Source organism: Squalius cephalus, assembly GCF_949319135.1.
Source record: "Squalius cephalus genome assembly, chromosome: 19".
In the NCBI taxonomy this organism is placed as follows: Eukaryota; Metazoa; Chordata; class Actinopteri; order Cypriniformes; family Leuciscidae; genus Squalius; species Squalius cephalus.
The window spans coordinates 6,265,294-6,275,404 of record NC_137140.1 but is presented as its reverse complement, the minus strand read 5'-3'; positions in this window follow the sequence as shown (position 1 = coordinate 6,275,404).

Sequence of the window (10,111 nt, the reverse complement as noted above, 5' to 3'; positions counted from 1 at the left end):
CGTTCTCTTGAGGAGTGTCGTGTGCTCTTGGTGGGAAATCGTGAATGGGAATCTGTATGTCTTGATTGCATCTACTTTGACCCCATGACATTTCCTGGAGGTCTTTCAATTTCTTTTGTACATCATCTGATTGGCGATATTGTTGCTTTTAATAGATGTGAGGAGACAATCTTTGCCTTTGTAGCTGTAGTTCAACTTGTCCTGTAATTTTCAAGGATTTTTTCCCCCCAAATCAGACAGTTGTATCTGAATGCATTGCAGGTCCAGGTTTGCATTGATAGGAGTGGAACAGTGTGTGCTGGAACATGGTTTTATCATCTTTTAAAATGGATCATGTTCAGTTTCTATGAGATTGAAAGTCATCCAAAACTTTAAGAATGTACCAGCACAGTTCAATCAGAATATCTTCTGTTAACTCAATGATTTGAGTGTCGACTTCATATTTCTTTGAAATATGACGTTTGTTCATTACCGTTCATGGGGTTTTCAGGGAAATAATGAGTTACAGTCAGCTAAACAATCCAATAGGAAAGTAAAATCACAAATGAAAATGCTAAAACTATTTGATCACATTTGATACATACCTCTAATTGTACTATCTGACTGATAGTTTATACTTTTTTAGCAAGTAAAAAGTATTTTAGTATAATTGTAAAAAGGTCCACCTTCAGGTCGTGGTACACGTGTCTTTTTGCTGTGGATTTTTTACTGTTTTCTATAAAGTAAATGTAAGAGTACATTTTATACTGATAGTATTTCAAGGTGAACACTTATTGGACTGGGTTTACTTGATTATCCATATACATCCTTTTTTCTTTTTAGAAAAATCATGTTAAAATGTGAGTATCAGTTATGATACATCAGGCTTTTGAGGATTTTTTTTTTGTTGTTGTTAATCTCAGTCATCATTGAATTGTGTTGCATTATAAGTTTTGCCTCCATAAAATTACAGAGCTTTAATCATAAAACTAAGCATTAAAATAACATCTTGCTAAGACATTATTGGGAGACATAGAGTGCATTTTATAAAGGTAGCCTGCTATACTGTTAAAAAGATCTCATTGATTTAGCCTATATTACAAGATATCATAATTTCATCTTACGTTTTGCCCATATAAATGTCAGCAACAACATCAATGTTTATATTTTTTTTCTCTTCAAGTATGAGCTCCATATGTTCTCCTATGTCAGTATTATGCGCCATAAAAGCCATATGTTCTCCTATGTCAGTATTATGCGCCATAAAAGCCTGAAGAATCAAATACGATACACAGGATAGACTGTATGTGATGACATATATATAAAAAAGAAAGAGGATGGATGTGTTAGACATGTTTACAGACTGTGTCTATGCAGAATAAAGACTGTGTAGGCAGGCTTTCGGCTCTCCAAACGTCTCCTCTCTTGTTGAAGGACTCTGTTAAATCATTGTGCTCTAATCCTGTGATGACAGATTCACCGTCAGATTGGCTAAATGCCAGTCTGTGTATGTGTGTGAGAACAATCATTGAGAACACTCCATTTAATGTCCTTTTAAATGAAGTCTTATTACTTTAATTGTAGCAAATTAAGTCTGCGATCACAGACCTAGATGTTATTTGTTGTTTACTAGCTATTGGAGTGTAGCAGCACATAAATCAGTATGGGTGATCTTTTTGAAATTTGACAGGCTCATAAAGATGATCACTTATCCCATAAATCCAATGCAATCCATATAAACACTTTATGTTTTGAATCCCACAGTCATTAGAATGAGAAGGACTCACAAGGTTGAAGCACAAAATTATGTGTCAATACATAAAGGGAAGCCGCCATTTACATAGTGCTACTAATCGAACATTTTTATTCATTTAATTTTTAATTAGCCTAATTTCAATTATATTCATTTATTGTTTTTTTTTTCTGATTTAATATTAGCATTATTACCCATCTCTTGTAACCCACTAAGAACCTTTGATAAACATTTTCTGTAGTTTAGTCTGTGAAAAAACGGTAGATTTAACAGAAGAAAACAAAAACACATGTAAACAAACAAAATTCACACGATATATTTTGAACAGACATGATGAACAGTAAACACACTATTTGCATATACTTTCCATTGGATCCACTAAACTGGTTGGTAAATCGCTTTTTGTTTTGCTGTTAGAATGACGAGTACTTAGCTTGGGTGTGTGTTTTATGGAGGCAGGTTTGCTTTTATTTGTTTGAATTGACCAGATGGTATTGTTCACAAGATTTTTTTTTTGTGCCTTTCATGGAAATTAGACACCACTCAGATGCAGCTGCTGTGTACGAAGGCAGGATTGTAAACCCTTGCTTGGGGACAATTCCTGTCTGACAAGTTTATTTAGTCCTTGACCTTCCAAGATTCCTGAGGTCTCCTCCCATGGAGTCATCACATAACCAGGCTGAACGGTCTGAGCAGCTTCAACCAATACCTTTTATCTCAGGTGTGATCCTACCAGGGTGAGGCCAGCATCTCTTCAGAGATGACACTTAGTTTTAGTCACGCTATTAGCATTCTCTATTGTCTTGACTTGTGCTTCAATAATAGCAACAAAATGTATCAGTCAAACACAAACTATTGATGTCCATACTGATGGCCATCCTTGGATTTCTGCATTTAACAAAATTGCTACTGGAATCCCACAGGGTTCTGCACTAGGCCCAATTAAAAAAAAAAGATTTGCACCAGATCACATGGTTTTTCTTGCTGGTAGCATAGTAGTTAACTCCCTTTAGTTGGCAGTTCAAAGGTAACCCATAAACTAGATATCCACATTCTCTCTCTCTCTCTCTCTCTCTCTCTCTCTCTCTCTCTCTCTCTCTCTCTCTCTCTCTCTCTATGTGTGTGTGTGTGTGTGTATGTATGGTATGGTATCTATGAACTTTTAAAAGCGAAGATAAAATACTGTTGACTCATAGGCCGTTTACTTATACAATTACAATAATATTTGTCCCAGTGTTTGGTGGGTAAATCACGCCTCTGCTGTTGTTTAATGACAGTTTTCCTATATCAGTGTTGATAATTTCGCATTTTGTTACATAGTTGCATTCAGTGTTTGATTTTTTTATAAATTTTGGTATGATAAATTTTGATACTTTTGTTTTTTATACTTGTGTATGAAAAAGAAAAGGTGGCATTTCGGTCACCTCTTGATCTGCAAAGTGTAAAACAACAAAAAAATGTAACCACTGGTTTAAATTTGAACTAATCAAAATATAACTGCAGTAGACTTCCAAATGACAGTGCATTTCAGGCCACCACATGCAAATTACCCCTCCATTCTGAAACCCTTAGCTGTATGCAAATCTCCCTTGCATCCATCATGAAATGATCAGAAACCCTATAAATTTGCCCTTTAAAACTGGAGCTGCTCTGAGGTGACAGATTCTTATTCTGTCATTAGAGGGCAGTCTTGTTTCATTTATGAAACATTGAAAATACCCTGACAGATCCCTGTTCACTTCTTTTTTTCTTGGCAAGTCTGCTCTGTTTACCAACATTAACTTGACTTTAATCTCACATTTACCACTTCCTTTATATCTGCATTTACCAATTAATAACCAATCATTATCTTGCATAAAAGTGTGATTACCTGCGGCTAAAGTATGAATGCTGTTGTAATTCCCAGTCAAGCTTCTTCTGTGACAACAGTGGCACCAACCCAACATTTTGATAAATTGGACATTCATGTTTGGACCATCTCCATAACTGTAACTGTAAAAGGACAGGTAGACATATACAACAATGCTTTCATAAGAAAATGAGTAGACAGTGGCATTTCGACTGCTTAGTTTTATACCAGTATCCCTATGTGTGTGGCTTATGTGTGGTAGTCATAGGTGTTTGTGATTTTACTGACTTGAAAGTGTCAGCATGTCTTTATCCTCTCACATTCACCTTCACACAAACACAAATATACTTGGCAAGACACTAAAATGTGATGAGCATAAATCTAGTCCATCCACACTTGTAAAAAAGCAACTTTTATCCTGCAGTTATTCTTAAGATTAATTGGATCGTTTTGTTTTTAAAAACAATTCAAGCTGTTTCTCACGTTTATGTAATTTCACACCAAACAAACTGCTTTTTGTGTTTCACCCCCATGGATAAAACCAACTACATGATGTTATGTCAGATAATAGTGGCAAAATCCTCTCAGCACTGTGTTATATAACATTCTGGGTTGCTAGCATGGAGCAGACAGACTCCTGAAATAAAGTCTTAGTAAGTCACAATAGCGGGCGTAACATCCAGACTTGCACAGAGCTATAAATTGTCAGAGAGACAGAGTGTTCTATTGCATATTTGATCCCAAAGGCCTGATTCTCATGTTCCTCGAGTCTATTTTCTTTGATTTCGTGACCTATGGCACATTGTGTGGCCTGCGAGAAAGCAGAAGGGAGGCAGTAACATTTGTTTTTGTTTAAAACATTTTTTAATCTCTTCACTCTCACTTTTCACCAGGACATTGAACACCAGAATGTTTGTCGTCACATGAGAATACAACTTATTAAAGCTGTAAAGCACCAAAATACATACAGCCTGAGAAACATTTGACTTACATGAAGCAAATCCTAGATAAGCAAACATTTTCTTTTTTAGGTTTACTATTTTTTTTTTAACTGATAATGAATGTTTTGTAGTAAATACTTTGTATATGTAGTATATATGCTATACTGTATTCTTAGTGTAATATAATATATGTTTAGTTCTTACTAAATATATATTTAATTAAATAATTGTGTATATAATTAAGAATTGTAATAATTGTATAATAATATAACATTTCTGGTTTATTGTCGATTCGCTCCTCCTAAGACAGACGTGTAGAAACTGACCTATTTTGGTTATTTCACATTATGTATTTATTTATATCCCTACCACTTTATGAGGTGCCAACCAGCATGTTTTGCAGTGAACCATTGCCAATTCAAACAAACATCAGCATGGAAACAATGACATTTTCTCACAGACATTGTGTGTTGATGTGGGTCCCTTATAAACAATAACCCAGATGCTCTGATATACACACTCGTAATTAAGGTTGAGCTCTTTTGCCAAAAACATAACGGTCATCACAAGCAACATATTTACCATTTTTTAACAGGATCACGCTTAGTTGTGTATTGTGTTTGCCTGTTAGACAGCTGATCATATGGCTACACACAGTGACCAAGTGTGTTATCATGGTTATGTCCTAACTTTTTTCCTTTCAGCAGTTTGAAATTACAACTGCATACATAATGAATGCAGTTCAGTTTTTTAGTGCAATTGTGTGTGCTCAGAACACCCTACAATGCTGTGCTTTGCATGGTCAAATTTGCTTACTTTGTCTTCCAGCCAATAGCTAGCAACTTTGGTGAACCACAGAGGTGCAAAAGCCAAGAGCATAATGGTTAGACTTGGGAGTGTTTTACAACTGGATCTGCAAATGTCTGTGAGGAAAAATGGCAATCAATTCACAATGTGGCATTGTGTCAGTCACGTCAGAATAGATAATGATTTGACATATCCCTCATGTCTATTTGACCTCCTCTATAATTATCAGATCTAGTGTGCTTTAATGCATTCCTACTGTTACTGCCACACAGCAGCAGTTATAATAAGCCTGGATGTATGTCACTGATTTATACTTGAAGTGAAGATGTTCAACAATGTTATGGATAGGCTATATGTTTAATTTCGTTTATATTGAAACTTGTCATGTTTTTTTATATATTTGTATAATGATAAAAAACTGATAAAAATGTATAAACTTTAAATATAATATCGAATACAGACTAGAGTAAACGTGATAATCAGTTACCTTGCATGTGCTTTAGTATGTTAGTCAACACATCAAAATAAGTTACATTTAATTTGACATTACAAAGTGCACTTTTTGCACTTAAAAAGTTTAAGTAGCATAGTTATGAAAGTGTATACTCTCTTGAAGTACACTTAAGTAGCCTTTTATTTCATTAATATTATCTGTACAGTTTTTAAAATATATAGTTGTATGATTTGAAGTATACTTTTAAAGTGCACATTCAATAGAATTAAGCACTTCTTTTTCATAAGGGTTCTCACATCAATATAAATTGGAAGAGCTAATTAGATAGCTTATTAAGTAGTGCTAACTTGTGGTTGAAAACAGTTAGCTAACTTTACATTATACTGTTGCAGTGTTTGTCTTGCTACTAGGCGGGTGTTGCTATGGATTATTTAGCCTATTTTAACAAGCCTATAGATATAGGCTATATGACAGATTAACATTCGATTCACATGCTGTCATTTAACTTAGGCTATATGTCAGTTGAACAATTAAGTTGCAGTTTCCACAAATACAGTAAATAATTGGTAATATTTTAAATTTTGTAAACAATAGGGGTTAGTGAAAGGAAGCGATACATTTTTTTTTGTAATTTGCAACCTTTACCAAATTTTAAAAACTTCTTAAATATGCACAATTATAAAATAATATTACAAAAAATAAAGGTAAACTATTTTAAAGGTAGACTATGTAACTTTTTTTTGTTTAAAATGAACAACATTTAAATAATGAGTCAATACATAATAAATCCTTCTTCCACAACGTGTTTTTGGCCGTGTCTACTCCTGGTATTAAGATGCGTTTTGGTCGATCGGATCACAAGTAGACGAGGCATACCATTTTACGCCTGGTGTTTTAATCCATCTCTTTTGTCCACTTTCAACCACTTCTGTCCTGATTTCATTGAGGGAATGGTCTATGGTATATGCATGTTTTTTTTTTTTTCTCAGATCTTTCGATCTAATGGACAAAATAAGCTCGCGCAATTTACATATGAGCATATGCAGCAGCTTTTGTTTCTGCTCTGACAGTCGCAAGACCAGTCGAACGCTGTGAGTGCGAGTTAGAAATCAGGAATGGTGAGAGAACATTGTGCTTGGTATGTTTTTCCTGAGAACTTTCATGCAGAAACTGATACACTATGGTAAGCATATTATAAGCATTTATATTTTAGACCTGTCAGGATGGTTTTCACAGTAAATTGCGTACATACGTCACTCGCCTGTGCGTGTCTTGTTAGTTGTCAAGTGAGAAAGGTTGACATGAAGCCCACTAAATCTCAAACCTCCGGGGAATCACTTCTTTAAAAAAAAAAAAGAGAATGCGACAGAGCTCGTAATAAAACAAGAATCATCATTGGCTTGGCTTTTCAGAGATATCGAGAACCGTGGGATTTGAAATGTTGTAAAAGCGATGCAGCAGGATGAGGTATTTTATTCAACAGATAAAGTGCCATATGTAGCGCTCTAGCAGAGTTCATTTAAAGCATCATCTATTGTGAAGAGTCGTTTCATTGTTTCATTATGGTTGTTGTAGTGCTGTGCTGTGCCGGAATTCATTTTCAAGGAAGTGCCATGTCTGTTAATGGTATAGTGGTACATGGTATTTTAATGGCATATTTGTTAAAAAATCCTTCAGAAATCATTCTAATATGTTGATTTGTTGCTCAGTAAAATGTCTAATTATTATCAATGTTAAAAACAATTGTCCTGCTTAATATACAGGATTATAGGATTTTCAAGATTCTTTAAAGGAACCACTTTTTTGAAATATAAATAAAAAAATGTATCACTTTAAAACTTACCACAAATGTCTTTTAAATGGTAGTGTACTGTAATTTCCTCAAAAATATGAAGAGGCAAAAACTGTTTTCAACATTGATAATAATAATAAGAAATGTTTCTTGTGCAGCAGCTCAGCATATTAGAATGACATTTCCCAATTTTTTACTGTATTTTGGTGAGCATAAGAAACATCTTAATTATTCCAAACTTTTTACCGGTAGTGTAGAATGAGATTATTGACCAGGACATTGAACACCAGAATGTTTGTCGTCACATGAGAATACAACTTATTAAAGCTGAAAAGCACCAAAATACATACAGCCTGAGAAACATTTGACTTACATGAAACAAATCCAAGATAAGCAAACATTTTCTTTTTTAGGTTTACTATTTTTTTTAACTGATAATGAATGTTTTGTAGTAAATACTTTGTATATATGCTATACTGTATTCTTAGTGTAATATAATATAGCCTATGTAAGTGATCTTAATATGATTTTTTTTAGTTCTTACTAAATATATATTTAATTAAATAATTGTATATATAATTAAGAATTGTAATAATTGTATAATAATATAACATTTCTGGTTTATTGTCGATTCGCTCCTCCTAAGACAGACGTGTAGAAACTGACCTATTTTGGTTATTTCACTTTATGTATTTATTTATATCCCTATCACTTTTTGAGGTGCCAACCAGCATGTTTTGCAGTGAACCGTTGCCAATTCAAACAAACATCAGTCATGGAAACAATGACATTTTCTCACAGACATTGTGTGTTGATGTGGGTCCCTTATAAACAATAACCCAGATGCTCTGATATACACAACGTGTTTTTGGCCGTGTCTACTCCTGGTATTAAGATGCGTTTTGGTCGATCGGATCACAAGTAGACGAGGCATACCATTTTACGCCTGGTGTTTTAATCCATCTCTTTTGTCCACTTTCAACCACTTCTGTCCTGATTTCATTGAGGGAATGGTCTATGGTATATGCATGTTTTTTTTTTTCCTCAGATCTTTCGATGTAATGGACAAAATAAGCTCGCGCAATTTACATATGAGCATATGCAGCAGCTTTTGTTTCTGCTCTGACAGTCGCAAGACCAGTCGAACGCTGTGAGTGCGAGTTAGAAATCAGGAATGGTGAGAGAACATTGTGCTTGGTATGTTTTTCCTGATAACTTTCATGCAGAAACTGATACACTATGGTAAGCATATTATAAGCATTTATATTTTAGACCTGTCGGGATGGTTTTCACAGTAAATTGCGTACATACGTCACTCGCCTGTGCGTGTCTTGTTAGTTGTCAAGTGAGAAAGGTTGACATGAAGCCCACTAAATCCGGGGAATCACCTCTTTAAAAAAAAAAGAGAATGCGACAGAGCTCGTAATAAAACAAGAATCATCATTGGCTTGGCTTTTCAGAGATATCGAGAACTGTGGGATTTGAAATGTTGTAAAAGCGATGCAGCAGGATGAGGTATTTTATTCAACAGATAAAGTGCCATATGTAGCGCTCTAGCAGAGTTCATTTAAAGCATCATCTATTGTGAAGAGTCGTTTCATTGTTTCATTATGGTTGTTGTAGTGCTGTGCTATGCCGGAATTCATTTTCAAGGAAGTGCCATGTCTGTTAATGGTATAGTGGTACATGGTATTTTAATGGCATATTTGTTAAAAAATCCTTCAGAAATCATTCTAATATGCTGATTTGTTGCTCAGTAAAAATGTCTAATTATTATCAATGTTAAAAACAATTGTCCTGCTTAATATACAGGATTATAGGATTTTCAAGATTCTTTAAAGGAACCACTTTTTTGAAATATAAATAAAAATTGTGATCACTTTAAAACTTACCACAAATGTCTTTTAAATGGTAGTGTACTTTATTTTTCTTCAAAAATATGAAGAGGCAAAAACTGTTTTCAACATTGATAATAATAATAAGAAATGTTTCTTGTGCAGCAGCTCAGCATATTAGAATGACATTTCCCAATTTTTTACTGTATTTTGGTGAGCATAAGAAACATCTTAATTATTCCAAACTTTTTACCGGTAGTGTAGAATGAGATTATTGACTCATATTCCCAGAATAATGTACCGGTAAAGGGTCCAAATGATATTATACTTGGTTCTCATTCAGACATTTTACTTGCTTACAACTAGTTAATTTTCATGCTGTGTTAATGGTATGTTGGATAATAGATTATCTAGCATACTGTATGAAATAGTCCTTAAAAAAAAAACGAAATGTAGGTCACCCAAATGTACTGAAGAAACCGACCTGATAGCTATAGCTATTGCTCACACGCACACACAAATTCACACAGAGTTTGATGCCATTGACTTTACGAGGCTTGTTTAATACATACGGTACATTTCTTCCCCTCCTCCGCTGTATTTGCAGGCGGCTTTAGCGCCAGACACCCTGAGGCAGCGGTAGCGCCAGTGAGTCTTCCCACCTCTGTTTTTGTGGTGGGAGATGACATGTCGAAGCTTTG